The sequence below is a fragment of the Dasypus novemcinctus genome, chromosome 13, assembly GCF_030445035.2.
Source record: "Dasypus novemcinctus isolate mDasNov1 chromosome 13, mDasNov1.1.hap2, whole genome shotgun sequence".
NCBI classification, from domain to species: domain Eukaryota; kingdom Metazoa; phylum Chordata; class Mammalia; order Cingulata; family Dasypodidae; genus Dasypus; species Dasypus novemcinctus.
Genome location: NC_080685.1, coordinates 77,319,386 through 77,336,375, shown reverse-complemented (window position 1 = coordinate 77,336,375; position 16,990 = coordinate 77,319,386).

Below are 16,990 nucleotides of genomic sequence, written 5' to 3'. Positions count from 1 at the left end.
CAAGAAAGGATGGAGGAAATGAAATGCAAACAGTTGTGTCTTGTAATCTATCTCCCCAGAATTACCTCTTAACATTTTTGCATATGCTATTACAAAGACCTTGATCTTTGCATCTTTTTGATTACTAAGACGCCAATCTATATAACCACATATATACTGTGGAAAAATGAGTGATTACAACATCTGCATAACATTTTGACTTTATACTCTGAAAGCAAATAAAGTGGTAGTTTCCTTTTATCTGTTATATTATTTTTCATTATTTAAAATTTGATTGAATAATGTTTCTTCTTCCGAAGTAGCTGTCACTGGTAGCTTTCCTAATCTGAGTCTGAGGAAGAATTTGACAAAGCTTTATCTCTTTCTGTCTTTAAAATTATATTCCTTTCCATTTTTATCATCATTTATGACATAATAAATATTAAAAGTGGCAGGCAATGTATTTTAAGTGCTTCTGTAAAGCCTTGTTTTGCTATAAATAAAGAGGTAGCTATCTCTAGAGCTTAAAATGGGAATACAAATTTGATACACTCTTTTCCCCCACAAGCAGCTGTGGCAAGAGGCAATTAGGGAGTTGTTAGGTTTGTCAGAGTTTCCCATTATGCCAGGTATTAAATTATTGTCATACATGTACTAGAGTACAGTAAAGATAATAATATTATGACGATGCTTACCATGTTGACATTTTCATTGCTCTGAATATAAGTAGACATAATTATTATTCTTTCTATAGGTTTTTATGTGACTAACTGACCATCATCAATTGAATGTGCTTGTGAAGATAGCATAGGTAAAAATAAATAAATGTTGTCTTCTTTAAAGAAAAAGATCTGAGATAAATCTTAAAATACCTTTAATCATTTATACTAGTAAATCAATGTAAGAGTATAAGTTATGCAACTACATAGTTCAAAAAAGACACTTTTGAAGAAAACACACTTGGATGAGAAGGGGCACTTTTGGAATAAAAGGAGCCCTGACCGAATGCCAGCTATAGTGTTTATCTAATGTTACCGGTTCACATTTTCAAGGCTCACAACCTGATAAAGGGACTTACAAACAGAAGTTCCTAGCCTATTCTTCACAATTAAGATGCCAGTCTTTCCACTTTTGTCCCTATTTTTGAGCTCCCATTTATCTAACTTTTCTATATATGGGATTGGATAACTGCAATGCAGTAGGTAGTTAATAAGTAGGAATCAAAGATAACCTGAAAATTGTAAGGATTAGCGTGGTTTCTGATTTAAAAATCCAAATGTCTAAGCAAGTGTAAATATAACTCTTAGACTTTGTTCTCTAGAATTAGCCAACCATCAATTAATTATCTCATTAATTTATACTACTTCATTAAAACCTATTATTTGCAGAGATCAGTTCAATCATTTGGGAGTATATCTGCATAAATCTCTGTAAAACTATACAAATTTAAAACTATAAAATTATCTGCCCTTGTACAGTTAACATTTCAAGGAGAAATATAAATGAAAACTATAATAAATCAGTAGATTATACAGTATTTTAGAAGGTTATAAATTATATTTTTTAAAGTAGTACAAAATTAGGGATGGTTAGGAATGCAGATAGGGGACTTGCATTATATAACACAGATAAAAGAACAAAGGCCTAGTGTGTTGACATGTTCTATGATCTACAAGGGGCTAATATAAATGGAGTGGTGTGAGGAAGGGGACAGTAGTAGAAGATCACGTAGAGAGAAAAGGAGGTGGAGCCATTGCAGGTAAGTAAGGCTTTGTGGATTAGTTTCCTATCCATTAAAACAAACACCATACAATGGATTTGCTTAAACAGTAGGAATATATTGGCTCACAGTTTTGAGGCTAGGAGAAGTCCAAAATCAATGAATCAGCAAGGCAAGTCTTTCTCCCAAAAGACTGTGGCATTCAGGGGCTGGCTACCAGTGATCTTTGTCCCTTGACTTTTCTGTTACATAGCAATGCACATAGTGGTGTATCTTCCTTTGTTCTCAGAGCTCTGTTGACTTCCAGCTTCTTCCTGTGAATTTGTCCTTATGTCTGATTTTCATTTTGCTTATAAAGGACTGTAATAATCTAAGTAACTGGAGTGCAGGAACACTCCCTAATTCATTCTATGAGACCAAGAGCACCTTAAACCAAAGGGAGATATGACAAGAAAATAAAATGAAAGGCCAGTTTCTCTGGTGAATATAAATGTAAAACACCTCAACAAAATATGAGTAAATTAAATTCAACAGCATATTAAAAGAATTATGTACCATAATGAAGAATAATTAATCCTAGTGATGCAAGCGTGGTTCAATATAAGGAAATCAACTAATGTAATATGTCATACTAACAGAACAAATTGAAAACAACAAATGATCATCTCAATTGACACAGAAAACACACTTGACAAGATCCAGCATTGTTTCTTGATAAAAACTCTTAGAAAAATAAGAATACGAGGAAAGTTCCCCAACATGATAAAGGGCATACACGAAAAATCCAGAACTAACATCATATTTAATCTTGAAAGAATGAAAATTCTCCCTTTAAGATCAGGAACAAGACAATGATGACCATTGTCACCTCTGTTATTCAACATTGTACTGAAAGTTCTAGTCAGAGCATTCAGGCAATAAAAGAAATAAAAGGCAAACAAATTGAAAAAGATGAAGTGAAATTTTCATTATTTGCAGATGATATAATCCTATAAATAGAAAGTAAAAAAATCTACAAAAAAGCTACTAAAGCTAATAAACAAATTTAGCAACGTGGCAGAATAAAAGATCAACACACAAAACTCAGCAGAGATTGAATATACTAGTAAGGGACAATCTGAGGAGGAAATCAAGTTTAAAATTCCATTTACAATAGTAAGTAAAAGAATCAAATACATGGGAATATATTTAACCAGGGATGTATAGGGTTTATACATGGGAAACCACAAAACTTTGCTAAAAAAAACATCAAAGAATTATAAAGAAATAGAAAGACATTCCATGCTCATGGATTGGAAGACTAAATATAGTTATGATGTCAATTCTACCCAAAATGATTTACAGGTTCAGTGTAATCCCAATCAAAATTCTAACAGACTTCTTTACAGGAATGGAAAAACCAGTTATCAAAATTTAAAACTTTTTTGTGTCAAAGATCTGTATCATGAAAGTTAAGAGTCAACCTACTCAATAGGAGTAAATATTTGGAAATCACATATTTGATAAGGTTTTAATATCCAAAATATATAAAGAATTACTACATAGCAACAATAAAATGACAACCCAATTTAAGAAATGGGCAAATACTTGAATAGACATTTCTCCAAAGAGGATATAAAAATGGCCAAAAAAGCACAGCAAATGGAAATATGCTCAACATCGTTATTTATTAGGTAAATGCAAATCAAAACCACAAGTACAAGTGTTGCAGAAAATAGAAATAGGAGCACTAATTCCTAAGAAATAGGAGCACTCATTCATTTTTGGTGGGAATATAATATGTTGCAGTCACTGTGGAAGATAATTTGACAGTTCCACAGAAATAAATATATAATTACCATATGACCCAGCAATCTCACCTTTAAGTATATATCCAAAAGAATTGAAAGAATAGATTCAAAAAGATAATTGCACACCGATGTTCATAGTCACATTATTCACAATTACCAAAGGAAGGAAACAACCCAAGTGTCTGTGAACAGATAAATTGATAAATAAAATGTTGTGTATGCATAAAATGGAGTATTGTTTAGCTGTAAAAAGGAATAAAGTCATGTTACATGTGACAACATGGAGGAATCTTGAAGACATTATGTTGAGTGAAATAAGCCAAAACACGAAAGAATAAATATTATACAATCTCACCAATACAAAAAAAATTAGTTTAAGTCCACTCATAGAGTCAAAATCTGGAGTATACGTTACCAGGGACCAGGTTGGGAGTAGGGAATGGGGAGTTTAATGCTAAAGTTGTACAGAGTTTCTATTTGGGTTGATGGTAAAGTTTTGGTAATGGGGTGGTGGTGATGATAGAAGAAAATTGTGAATGTAATTAACAGCACTGACATATGTAAGAAAGTGGGGAAATTATAGATTTATATATGTTGCTAGGAAAAAAACTAAAAACATAAGACTGTATAACACAGTGAATCCATTGTAAAATATGGGCTACAGTCAATAATACAATAATAAAAATGATCTTTCATGAATTGTAACACATATACCACAGTAATGTATGGTGTAAATAATAGGGTGGTACCTAGGAACTCTGTATTTTTTTATTTTGTGCATGACTTTTCTGTAACCTACAACTTCTCTAATAAAGATAAATGGATAATGGAAGCTTTTGGGAGAGTAATTTTTCCAGCCCTGATACTGATCCTTTAAATCATTTAAATCATTCCTCCCAGACTGTACATAAATACAATCCATAACATGTTTCCAGTGTTCAATAAAATCGGTATAAACCTCCATCTCCATCTACCAATTGATCATCTTGTTTCCTTTCTCTATTACTTTAATACTGACTCCATTTGGCTCTATGACCTCAACTTGAACTCAACTTTAGACCATTTGAGCTTCTGGATTTGTATATTATTGCTACTTCCTTTCGTAGGTTTTACTTTTCAAAATTATTTTAATTTGACTGGTCCGTTTTTTGTTTCTTTGGCTAGAACTTTCTATACCAGCCTCAACATCAATGAAAACTAACATTCAATAACCTAGATAATTCCTTAAAGATGTTTTTAGATGTAAAAGTTGGATGAGGTGGGATACGGAGCTGAACTTTTCTAAGAATTAAGGTGGCCATACCCAGAAAATTGTCCTCTAAGCTAGTGATTTTTAGAGTTTTAGATTTCCTAAATCAATAAAGCATTCTTTGATGAATAAACTTAACAACATTTGCCAAGGAAAATAATAAAGTAGAACAGTTATCATCCGGTATTGCATAAAAGAAAGGGTAGTTAGCCAACAAAAGAAAAATGCCAAAATTCATTTATGCTACGAATATTTATTGAAGAACAATTAAGTGCCAGGGACAGTTGAGGCCTTTGGAACATATGTCAGAATATAGATCAATCTTTAAAATAAATAAATTTAGATTAATTTAAATTTTTCTTTTTTTTTATTTCTTGCTTTGGGAAAACATTATCATAAAGTAAACCTACAATACTATAATTTTGATTCTTTTTTAATCAGTTTATTGAATTGGGTGATTTTTCATGTCAGTAAATGACACTTTTGAGAGAATTCCTTATATTTAAGGTAATTTCTTAGGTGAGAGTGCACTAGACTGATAAAATTCCATTGACCAATCAAAAATAATTTATACACAGCTTTCCATCTAATTATCTTTAAAGGTTTATCTTTCAAAACTGGTTAAAAGAGCTAAAGTTTAAGAAAAAGAAGACGACAAATAAAATGGGAAGAGTCTACTTTTAGGAAGATGTATGAAAAAACCTTTGGAGAACTCCTGAAGGAAGGCATGCAGAATGTTTCTCTTATATAGAAACGAAGTTTGTGCATGTTCTGATTAAAGATTAACAAACAAAGCAAAAGATCCAATAAATAAAGTGTATATTTGGGGATATTAAAATCAATGGCACATCTTCAATTTAGGCCTAAATGGAAAAGTATTCTAGTATATTTAAACTACATTTAATTTACAAAAAAATCAATTTTCACTTACACTCTTAAGAATAAATCTATTGTGTAACAGGAAGAACATCTGCAATAAAATTGTCTCATAGCAAACATTGAATATAGATTCACAATGAAAGCCTAAAATTAGACATAATAAACTTTCTAGAAAAGACAAGTAAAGCTAATTTATTCTTGCACTTTCCTCTTTAGAGATACTGTATCATAGTGGTTTATTTATAGCTGCTTACAAAGTTTTAGGGGAACTTGGGATTTCATTTTCAAAGACCAACAATTATCATTTGTTTAGTGCCCTCTTTGTTCAAAGAGCACATTACTAAAGCCTATGGGGAAGATAAAAATGAATAAGACTTAATCCCTTCTCTCAGAGAGTTCACAATATAATGTGGCAGACAAATGTTTTAAAAAAAATTACCATAGAGGCAATGGGTGCTAGACATTGTAATATATTATGTGAATAAGCAGATGAAAAATTTTACTTTTTCTATGGAAATAACAGAAGCCTTCATAGAATCAGTGTCATGTTTTTAAATAGGAGGAGGGGTTCAAAGTGGAAAATAGAGCAACAATTAGGGTAAGAAATCTAGGCAGAGAGAACCACAAGTTTCTCTAAACTCTAAAAGGAGTAGTAAGAGAAATTTAATATAAGTGGATTATGAACTGAGGGTTGAAGGTTTAAATAATGTCAGACAGTTGGGCTTTGAGGCTGCCTGTAATTTAGATAGTCCCAAATCACCATGTAAACAAAGGGGTTGAAAATAATGTCTGGAAGACTGCTTCTCTTTTCCTTTTTTTCTCTCCTCTCCTCTTCCTTCCTCCCACCCCTTTTCTACCTCCCCTCCCATCTTTTCTTCCTTTTTTTTTTCTTTTTTAACTTCAGGAGAAAGAGTAGCCAGTAAATTGTACTCAGAAAGAATGATTGCAGATATACAAGAAGTGCATGATTATGGAAGACAAATAAGAAAAGGATTTAGAAAAAAATGATGTGAGGAGGAAAAAAATGCAGGGTGCTGTCAAAAGAGTTAAATGCTTCAGAGAGATTGAGCAGCACTGAAAAGAGTGAAAAGAGTCCTTCTGTGGTAGAAATGAAGTTGAGCATTGTTGAACTTTGAGAAAATGTCCTGATAATTGGAGTCAAGCACCAGACATCAGGTATTTAGGTATACATATAAACGGGGGTAAAAGAAAAATACTCTGAAGCCATAAACTACTTCCAATTTGAGTATTTTATAAAATTTCTTCTTCTCTTCCAAAAAAAAATTTTGCATAAAAAATGCTTTCAGATTTTCTCTTGTATTTAGTATATCCTTCTTTATTATCTAATAGGGTCTCACTTCCCCTTGTGACATCAACTATGACATATTTTATGTTCTGTCAATTGGCAGTAAAGGTCTGTCATTCAGACAGTGAAATATGTTGACTTCTGACCTATAGACCACTTTATTCTGTAGTTACTCTTCACGCTTTCCGCTGAACGTCAGCCCAATTTAACTGGGAACAAATAGAGATCCAACTTGATCTTTTAACATTATCAACTTTTTTCTCATATTTATCTATAATAAGATCTTGTAAATTTTTGCCCATTTAAGCAAAATTATTTTTCCAAAAGCAAATGTTTGATATATACTACTCTAAAATGTAAACTGTCTCTGAGATACTGAAATAAACATAAAATTTGACTTTTTGCGTCCTATAAGCACACAAAATTGCATTCATCAAGGATAAAAAGAAACGATCTTGGAATGATTTGGGCATTTTTTATCCCTTTTGTCTAGATAATGTAAATGCCAAATTTTAAACTAAAATTAGCCTAGTGCCTGGAAGAATAGAATTCCATTTCTTGTTTATAATTGATTGGCAGGAAAGAAAGTGTCATATTGTTAAAAAAATAAATAAAACCTTCTAAATAGCTGACAGTCATTGTAAAAGCTATCTGAAAGAACAAGTAAGGTAGAGATGCCCTAGAGACCTAAGAGTCAAAATGTCAAACAATGAGAAGGCTAGTGAATCTGAAGTATTCAGAGACTAGACAGCAAGAATAATTATTACCTTAGCAGACACATTTTTCTAAATTTAAGGTACCTGATTTGATGTCACTTTGTGTTTTTTAACTGCAGATGTTGAAAAGTAAAAACAGACCAAATACCTGGTTTTCTGGTTTATTTTTCCTCTTCCTGACTTCTCTGTGGCATTGCTGACTATTTTCCAGTGAAAACTTTATCTCTTCCATGTTAACTGTAACTCTCATCCTGCTTACCTATGTGATAATTTCTGTCTCCTTAAAATCACTTTCTCTTTGCATCCATCCCATACATGTGAGAATTGTCCCAGATTGTGTCAATCTTTCATATTTTCCATTTCCAATGAGTCAATGAAGAGTGACTGGCTATACCAGCTTTGCCACTTATTTGTTCTCTGAACTTTGGTAAATTACTTACAGTCTCAGGGTTACCAACTCCTCTTTCACTGTCCACTTTATATCTACTTTATATCTGTTTTTCTCACTGTAATTTAAAATGTATCAATTATATCACTAATAATGATAAAAAATCAAAATAAGCACAATATATATTTTCTTGAGTTACTTATTGAACAGCTTTTCATGTTGGTCAGTTTAGCGTTCCTGAAATTCTCTTTCACTCCTGTAACTACTGTGATCTTTATATATTTATATATATTTATATATATATATATATACACACACATATATATATCTCAAATACACATATCTTGCCCCACCTTCTCTTCAGAAATCCCTGTTCACATTTTCAAATCTCCTAGAAATTTTTATCCCAGATAATGTGACAACAGTTCAATATCATCATTCCAAAATGAAAGTTTGTTACTATGCTCTATTCAGCATTTTTATATTGTGGTTAACACTCACAGTCTCATGACTTAAGATTTTTAATTATTCTTTATATACTACCTAAACAAGTATCTGAGCTCTCATGGTTCTCCCTTCACAATATCACTTATATAAAATAAATACTTTCCTTCACTTTGCAAATATTTATTGTCTACCAAGTGTTATGAACTCTGTGGCCATTGGGTAGCAATGAATTGAGCAATTCCTACCAATGTGACAAATATCATAATGGAGAAAGTATAGGATCTAAAGGGAAGACACACAGGACACTTATGATATCCTGGGAAGTAGGGTGAAGAAAGACTTCCTGAAGGGAGTGATTTTTAAAGGTGGCAACCAACAGAGGTACATGAGGGAAGTTGTCTGCAGTAGGAGAGACAGAGAAGAAAGTGAATTCCAAGCAAATTTTGACCTTGTGGAAAGACCTGTAGTCAAGAGAAGACATGGCCCATTTCTGCAGAAAAATCCTTAACATTATCACCTTATATGTGCCTTAATTAAGTATTTAAATCTGTGACTAAAGGCTAATTCTAAAAAAGCACAGTAGATAATATATACAGCAATATGACTATAATTTAATTGATTGAAGTGCAAGAAACTAAAGTAATATGTCACTAAAATTAGTTACTTTAGGAAAGCAGATGTGGCTCAACTGATAGAGTGTCCATCCACCATATGGGAGGTCCAGGGTTCAAACCCAGGGCCTCCTGACCCATGTGGTAAGCTGGTCCACATGCAGCGCCGCCGCATGCAAGGAGTGCCATGCCACGCAGGGGTGTCCCCTGTGTTGGGGAGCCCCCCCGCAATGAGTGTGCCCTGCATTGAGCTGCCCCATGCAGCCAGCCCAGGAATGGCGCAACACTGACGCAGCAAGATGGCACAACAAAAAGAGACACAAATTCTCAGTGCTGCCAAGATTGCAAGAGGACCCAGAAGAACACACAGCGAATGGACACAAGAGAGCAGGCAATGGCAGGGGTGGGGGAGGGGGGCATGAAGAAATAAATAAAATTTTAAAATCTTTGAAAAAAATAAGCTACTTTATAGTAAATCTTCTACCACCCAAATTGATTTCATTCTTTTTATTTCTGGTGTATAGGAAAGCTATTGATTTTTATTCCAGTAACTTTAGAAAGAATTAATGAATAAATATGTGTATATATGTAAATAAATTTTATGAGTCACAAATTAACATCAATGTGTGTGAAAATATTCAATATATTTGTATGGATTTTCCTTATATACATTCATGCAAGTTTTAAATACAGTTTTATTATTTTTTCTTTCTATTTCTTATATTTTTATTTAGTTGTTATTTCAGTATTGCATTGATCAGGATATCCTGTAAATATTGAGTAATAGTAAAGTTAATGTGTATCATTGTCTTGATACTGAAATTGAGGAGGCTATCATATTTTTACCATTTTGTGTACTGTGTCATGTTTGTTATTGAACATGTTCCTTCTCTGATTAACAGGTTTCATATATTTCTAATTTTTCAGTAACTGAACTTGACTTTATTAAATTCCACTTCTGCATCTATGAGATTGTCATATAGTCTTTGGCCTTTATTCTTTTAAAAAGTTAAATCAGTCTTGAATTCTAAGATCTAAAACTCTCATGTACTATGAACTGAGATAAGCTACAGGCGTAAAGGGATATATGTTTTCTGCAAGTTTTTGCATCTCCCTCAGAGATAGGGTATAATGTTAAGTAAGTAATTGTGAAGTTGTGTGATTCTTGTTGATTTCCATTTATATTTAAGCAATAAAAAGGCTCAATCCACCAACAATTAACCCAAGTTACAGTAGGAAAGTCAAAAGATCTCTGTCAGTGTTTAAAAGAGACTCTCTACTTCTACACTAGAGGATAGACCTCAGTGAAAATCAGGGTTAAATCAGATGGCAAATGTAATAAAGCTATAAAAGAGTTTCAACTAGAGCTTTGGGAAGACTCCGTGCTCAAATCAGAGCTTTTAAATGGAAGCAATGGGACTTTAAGATGTAATAGCTGGAGAGTGTACAAATGTGCTTGAGAAACTTAAATATCTAAGTTCTGAACCATCAATAAACTCACCTTGTCTGACCTTTAAAAGACAAATGCTGAAGGAATTTAAGTATGACAGTAGAGATATTATTGGTTTGGGGTGCAAATGACTGAGGATTTAATATCCTAACAAGGATACCTGGAGCCACTCTTAATTCACAGTGAGGATGGCTTCTTAAGGCTTGGAAATTATAAAGGATTATGTTTTATCCCTCCAAGCTGACACACATGTGGTCCTGCTCATAGCATGTATCAGTGGGTCCCAGGAAAAGGTGACAGACCATACTAGGACTTCTACCTACCACCCGAACTTTTTCTGGGACCCCAATAGACAAACTAGAGATCTTGATATACCCATCATCAATTTCAGAGAGTCAGTTGTATGTCCAGGACATGGTACAGAGCTCTGACAGATATTACTTAGATACATCATTTTCCAAAAATCTTTCGGCAACATTTGAGGAGGACGTCTAATGGGATCATTCCTCTAGCAGGGAGATAAGTTCTGTTTGGAGGAAGGATCACAACCAGCTACCCCACCCATCACTTAGGCCAAATGAGCTGAATAAGTCAAAGGACTGTAATTCCTCAGTCTTATGGAACTTTCTAACTGCATTTTTTATGTTCTCTATGTCATAACATGTCCAGATTCATTTGTGCCCTCAGAATGAAACTGCTATTTGGTTACAATAGTCTCTAGGAATCTCTCCTAGGTAAGGTCCAGTTAAGTATCTGTTTTCACTATAGTGAGAGAAGTTCTCCAAGGTTTGGGCACTCCCTATGGGGAGCCCTTGGTCTTTGAAAGATGTCTCCCACATCCCATGGAGTGGACTATACTTGTCTATAGAGTGTCTGTGTGACCATAGATAATATATGCAGTAGGCCAATGTTATCCATGTTCACCAATTGCCTGGAATAAAGTGGAGAGATGATCCATAATCTCAGTTCAGAGCCAGCTATTGGTCTGGTTGGTAGCTCGAAAAAGAGAATGTCATAGGAGCTCATGTGTAACAGAGTTGTCTTTCACTTTGAGATAAGTGGAGGAGAGAAAGAAACAATATTACTAACTGCCTCTTCCCCTTACCTCCTGAGGGTGAAGATGCTCTTGCCCAACAATTTAAGTTAGGTGTTGCTCAGGTATGGCTACCCAGGATGTCTTTCCAAGCCCTGAGACCACCAATTCTGTGAAGACCCAGTGCCCTTGACTTTCAGTTCTGACCATCCAATCCATGGAAAAAAGTCACATTTTAAACAAATTTGATATAATCTGTAAATTCATCCACTTTTTTCAAAAGGCTCATAATCCCAGGTGTAACAAGAAGAATCCTAGTGCCTCTGTGTTCTGTCCCCCATTGCCCCATACCTACGAGAGGGAGGCACATGAGGGAAGCATTACCTCCAGGCAGGAATCAGGGAGCCCTGCATAATACTGCTCAGCCCAGACCACAAAACACCCACTAAGTGTGCACTCCAGCGGGAAAAAAAAGAGGGGGAGGGGTGGTGGGAAGCAGTTGGATGCACTGAGATTGGGATTTCTCAAGCATTGACTAATCAGGTGATTGCTTGGTCCTCTACCCTCTCTAAATTTAGTATCTCTTAACATGCTGCAGTTCCACTTTTCACTTGCACAGGTGTGCAGTGTTTCCTCCAAATAGCTTTAGTTAGATGGGGTTACCATGAAGTATACTGTCCTTCCTGATTGCTTTGCATTGTTGTTTGAGTCTTGTTCAAATGTTTTCTTACCCTGTTAGCTTGGGGTAATAGGAAGCATGAAAAGTCTATTGTACATTATGGGAGTGTGCCCATTGTTGGGTCACTTATGTTGTAACAGAGGTACCTGGATCTGATTGGAATTCAGAGGAGTATCTGAACACATGGCACAAGTGTTTTTCCAAGGACACAAAGGTGGTCCAAATATCTACATGACACAAGCATGGTCCCAGAATCCACATGGCCAGATCCAGAGTATGTATCTGCCACAATTAGACACCACCAGAACCATAAGTAGGGGAGCAACAGTCCCTTCTGGTCGAGCTACCATACATGTGTGGGGTCTAAGCCCCAGCTGATGTGTCCCAGCTTACCACATTGTATGGTCTGGATTTGTTGGCAGGAGACACGGCTGCACTGCATCTTTGCCTTCCACTTCCTTTAGGGTGAGTCCTTATGATTTGGTGCTCTCCTGCATCTGAAGTGAGCTTCCACATCCCAATTAGTGGTGGGTCCAGAAGACAATCATTGCAATCTATTGGGTACATGCTTGGTCATCACAGAAATTCCATTTATGTTCTGCTTCAATGGCCCTTTGCCTTGGGCATCAACAGATTTCTTTCCAGCTTTCAATTTGCAGCAATAGCCCCTGTACCCATGGAAGCCTCTAATAGTCCAATCATTGACTTGCCAGTCACTGGACCATATAGCTAGTCCATTTGCAACAGTCCATGAGTAAATATGTAGCAAGAAGTTGTGGCTGGAGTGACTTGCAACAGCCACCACCACTGTATGGAGTTCAGCCCATTGGGTAGAACACCCTCATCCAGTTTCAATCAGTAGATGGCCATACTAGGGATGATTGGCAGCAGCAGTTCAGTGAACTCCAGAAGCCTTAATTTTTTCAGTATCATCAGAGAACAAAGCCTTATTATCGCCTGGAACATTTTTGAACAGAGTCCTCACTTAGCCATGGGGAGAGCAAGAACAGCTGCTGAAGGCTGCAGTCCCCTCCAGCAAAGACATTATTTGTTCATGGAATCTGTGACTCCCTGAGGCCTTGTTAGTTTTTGTCTAGAATATACCATTTCTATATAATTATGGAGCTTTGCTTGACTTGTCTTATTTTATTAGTAGGATTAGTGAATACCTAATTAAGGATGGGACATTCTTGTCTTAGAGTCACAAACTGTGCATCAATGGTTAAAAGCTTGGTCTCTACTAAGGCCCACTAATAGGCTAAAAGCTGCCATTTGAATGAAATGTACCTAGTGGCTGCCTTGGGTAGTCTGCATGTCCAAAACCTGAGGTGCTGTCACACACCATGGCAGTTTCTTATTGCCACAGGTCCCAGTCTGCATGAGCAGGAGTTGCCTAGACTTAAAGTTCCAGTAGACTGGAGGGCTCCATTGGCCCTCATGCACCGTATGTTGCATGACTTCTAGAGCCCACTCAAAGGCGACCTTAGTTAGAGGGTCCAAAAGAATGTCACCTTGCAGGTGACCTCAGTTAGAGGGCACATGTTGTCTCTAGGAACCAAATAGGTCAATCAGCTGTTGGGACTCTCTCTTGGTAGTAGGAGCTGCCAGCAACAATGACTTCTGTTTAACTCTCTCTGGTCTGCTCTTCTGACTACTAGCCCCAGGTGGCCCCTAAAAAGTGTACCTGTTGGTTAGGCTCCCAGTCAGTGTCAATGTTGCTTGCCTAACCTGCAGTTGTGATAATACTGGTGACCTTTTGTAGGGTCTGTTTAATCACTTCCTTAGTGGAGCTTGCAATAAGGATAGCATCAATATAGTGAATGACAAGTGTTTCTAGGGATGGTTTCTGTGAGTCTAGCAAATTTCAAGGATATAAAATATCCCTGAGGGAGCACAGTAAATGTATACTGCTGGCTAGCCCATGTGAACATAAATTGATCTTGGTCCCTCCCTAAACTACAGGAGGATGGAGTCAAAGGTACTTGCTGAGTCAATAACAGCATACTAGTCCCCTGTGTGGTCCATCACTGCCTCTGTGACAGCAATAGTAGCTGGTACTGCAGAACCCAATGCAGCACCTCAGCATTTCATCTAGTGTCAGTATTAAGTCTCCTGAGGCCTTTTTAAAAGGCCAGGCTAGGTTGGTAAACTGTGACAGGGTGGCTTGTAACACCCCTGCTTGTAGCAAGTCCTGAACACACAAAGTAATTTTTTTTTGCCTGGAAGGTCAGTGTTTTTGTTGAACAATCAAGTGAGGCTCTGTCATTTCCCATCTCCAGTGGCAGGTGGGAGTGGACATATCCAAGTGCAAGACTTGAACTTCTTGTAAGGAGAGGGCATATTCCCTCAGGTGATGGTGGTGTTCTGTGCAGCAGACATCCAAAATGTCAAAACGTGCAATGCCCTCAGCAATAAGAACCACAATCTCTGCTGCCCAAAATGACCCAGAGAGCCCTACCCACAAGCACATGCACACTTGCCTGCCATAGGTTATTGCATCTACTCCAAAGCCCTTAAATGTCCTTTGCCTCTGAGAGGTTCCAGGATCACTGTCACTTTGACTTCTGTATCTAAGAGTCCCATGAAGGCCAGAATCTGCCTTTTTCCCCTTCCACCTGAAAAGAGCATAGGGCTGCTATGCCTCTTTGGGATCTGGAGACTGTAGCCCACCCTTAATTTCTTTAAAGGGAGTCTAATCAGGGTACCTATGAGGGGGACCCTCTTTTGGATAGTATTCTCTTTTGGATGCATTGGACATATCAGAATTCTCCTCCTCCCTGACCTGGTCTGGGCACAGAAAGGCCTTATCAACTGCTGCTTCCGTCCTCCCCAACTGCATTTAAGGACTTGGAGAGTGGGAAGTTGGGATTCTAAATCTTTCCCATCTTCAGAGCCCTCTTCCTCCTGCTTCTGTATGGCTTATACCAGGGCCTTAACTCCTACTTTAGAGGAAGTGTTGGCAGAGTTCTTCTCTAGGAATCCCATCAGTATCTGCTTTCTCTATCCGTTGTTCAGTAGCCAAAGCCCCATTGCCTGGTGGGTGGACCATGCACTTTCCATTTTCTTTCCCATGCTGCTATTTGCATTCCTTTTATGGCCCTTCAGGCAGGGCAGCTGCTAATTGTTCCACTCTTGTCCCTCCTTCAGGGTCTACCTCAGTGAAGAGGGCTGAAACCTCCCTGCTATTTCCACCCCAGTATGGGACATTCTGATGGAATTTTTCTACTGCTTCCCTTACCTTTATCCTGTTATGAAGGTGTGGAGAGGGTGTTCAACAAAAAGGACAGGAGGGTCTTCCAATAGGGAGACCCTTACTTCATGAAATCTCCCAATGCCATCAGAGACAGGACCCCTATCCAGCTCCTGCCTCAGGCAGGGTGGATAACTAAATGTTTATTTTCTTTATCCTCACAGGCAGTTATTGCTTCATGAACAGTATTTCATGGGGTTTTACTTTCAGGGAAGTCTCCGACAGTTGGGGGATCTGCTCTCATGTTCTCATCAACCCAGACTAAAAGTGGTATATGCTTGTCTATATCTCTATCCTGTCCATTGTCCTGTTTGAAGCAGGCAAAAAATGTGTCTCAGCAGAGGATCAGTAGTTAAGTTTCCGTGTGACACTCAGCCCTACATACCTGAGTCTGTAATGCCCCTTCATTGAAAGATGCAACAAGCTGCATGGCCCTCCCCTGGCTTCTGCCCATACCTATCTTTTAACTTCTATATTTCAATCTGAAAAAAACCCCTCAGTTCAGCAGTTTGATTTTCAGCAATACCATTGGTGGTTCTGATGTGGGCTATGGGTTGGAGGTGCTTTTTCTCTTCAGAGATAACCTAAGCTGCCTGTCCTGACTTGTGCGTGTGGAACAGTAAGAGGCTGCAGCCCTGCCCTTGTGACCATAGCAATGACTCCAATCCCGGGAAGCAATTTAGCAATGCAAACTCTATGTACATCCCAGTCAATCCAGGGAAACTCTGATGGTGGTGATGCCGAAACTTAAGGGAAATTGGACTTGGCCTTGAATGGGAAATATAATATAGCCTGTGCATAAATTCAAATTCATCTAATTCTGTATCCAAGTGTGCCTAGTCTGTAGGAATCCATTAACTGATATAGGCCCTATGGGCTTTGAATGTTCAGAAAGGATGTAATTTTAAATGTGTATTCAATGATGCATCCAGACGGAATGTGGGCAAGATGCTAATTCAAGCTCACCTGAAATGTGGGCAATAACTTAATTCAAAACCTATCTGGTACTCAGACAAAGACTTAACTAACACCATTTGACTCCCCATCCTGTATAAAAGGAACTTGAAAATCTTGTCCGAGGCTCGGGTTTGAAACAGAAAGCTCCCGAATCCAGCCGTCCGTCAATAAATCATTTTTCCTTCTCAAAATCATTCCTGAGTCCTGGCCTTTCTATACACAAATAATTGAACCTCTCTCAACTTGTACAACAGTTTCAAGTTCAGTGAAAATAAGTCAGTCTAACCTGGGGCCTGCATAGGGGACCTGGGCTCTCTGGAATCATTTGTGACCCTTGAGACATTGTATGGGTCAGTGAGCGGCAGGAAAGTATGCAGGAAGCCAGGAGCTACAGTACAGTTTTCTCTATACTTCTGGGAATCCATCACCCTCATCACCACTCTTATTCACCACATCAGTTCATCCCTGTTAACAAGGAGACTGCTTACATTCTACTTGTATCCTGTTCTCAGCACTTCAGTCAGCCCATCACTGCC